The following is a 1,683-nucleotide window of genomic DNA, read 5'->3' as shown; positions in this document are numbered from 1 at the left end:
ATAGATAGATAGATAGATAGCCAAGCAGAGAAACAGACTGACAGGCTGAGGCAGACAGACAGATTGATAGATAGATCCAAAGTTTCCCCAATTTCTCTCGCCCCCCCCCCACCACCCCCACCTCCTCTCTTGCGATTATCTTTGTCCTCCCAATACCTAATACTGTTTACATTAACAGCGAGGGGTCGTATCAATACCAAAGCGGTGCAGGGAGTGTAAATATGTCAATCTCCAGGCTACTCTAGTGAATGAATCTAGGTCAGTGGTGTGCCGTCTTGAATAAAATTTTATCTTTCAGATCGAAGCGTTCGATTCTGATTTTTTTACTACCTGTGTGATAGGCCTCTATGGTGTAGGGGTTAGGCGCTTAGATGTCGTACGCAGGAGACTCGAGCTCGATTGGGGAGAATTTTTATCGAGTATGTATCTCCGTCTTTCTGCTGGGACTAGTGGGACGTTGTATCCCTCTCAGCCTCTATGTTGACCTTGACAGGCAATGTTGAAGCCCACCTCCTAAATTATCTAAATTATGTCGATGGGGTCGCAAAGTTAGATGCATAGAAATACCCGTGTATCTAGTGAATATTGCTCTTACACATTCCTGGGTTTATTGTCATTTGATAGGAAACGGTAAGCGGATTTATATGTCTTAATCGCAACTGTATGGTTTGTGATTTTTAAACAGTTCAGCAAAATAAATTCTTGGAACGGCGTTCATTGTTTTATGTAACAAAGCTTCAACAAATTCTTGGAAGATCGTTCAATGTTCTAGACAACCAGTGACAGTTGTTGAGATTATTTCTGTATTGTGGATTTACTTTGGATTACCATACGTCGACGTTTGTGGATATATACAAGGAAGATTCCAGACAGAGTGATAGAGGCGGGTCACTCTTAGGGGCTCGGTGATGGTCATCGGTTGTGTGTGGTCAGTCAAGTGGTCACTCGATGTGTCCTAATGGTTAACTCAAACCATGCCAAGCAGAGGTACTAAAGTGAAAGAGGTGAGTCACGTGATTTATACTGTGAATTTGTTTTCCCTTTTCGTTATTAACTTTAACTGTTCTAATTAAGGTACATTTATTGATTTCTCTCTCTTCCCCCTATTCTCTCTCTGTCTCTCTCTCTGTCTCTGTCTCTGTCTCTCTCTCTCTCTCCGTCTCTCTTTCTCTCTCACTCATTCTCTCCCTTTCTCTCCGTATGTTTGTGTGTGTCTGGTTTATTTAATTCACTTTTTTCTTTCTTTCTCTGTCTTTCTTTCTTTCTTTCTCTGTCTTTCTTTCTTTCTTTCTCTGTCTTTCTTTCCGTCTGTCTTTCTTTTTCTTTCCTCATCATTACTATCGTCTGCTTTCCTCTGCTTTCCTCTGCTTCTTTTGTATGTTTGTCACTCTCTTGGGAACTGCTATTTCCGTGATGCCTTGATAGTCAAAGCAGACTTTGTGCTGTTGAGGTTAGAGAGGTGAGCCGAGTAAGTCTGATTCTCCGTTTGGACTTCTCTGTTGACATCCACCCTTTGGCGCCCATATGACCAAGTTGCGAGCTCCGCAAAACCTTACTAAAACAAAAACTGTCTTTCTTTCTTTCTTTTTTTCTTTCTTTCTGTGTTTCAATGATTAGTTTATGTTTCCATGTATAATTGTCTATCCATTTACATGCATTTATTCAAATTACTTCTTTTTGAGT

The sequence above is a fragment of the Aplysia californica genome, unplaced genomic scaffold (assembly GCF_000002075.1).
Source record: "Aplysia californica isolate F4 #8 unplaced genomic scaffold, AplCal3.0 scaffold00597, whole genome shotgun sequence".
In the NCBI taxonomy this organism is placed as follows: domain Eukaryota; kingdom Metazoa; phylum Mollusca; class Gastropoda; order Aplysiida; family Aplysiidae; genus Aplysia; species Aplysia californica.
The sequence above is the reverse complement of the archived record's forward strand: the minus strand, read 5'-3'. Positions refer to the sequence as shown.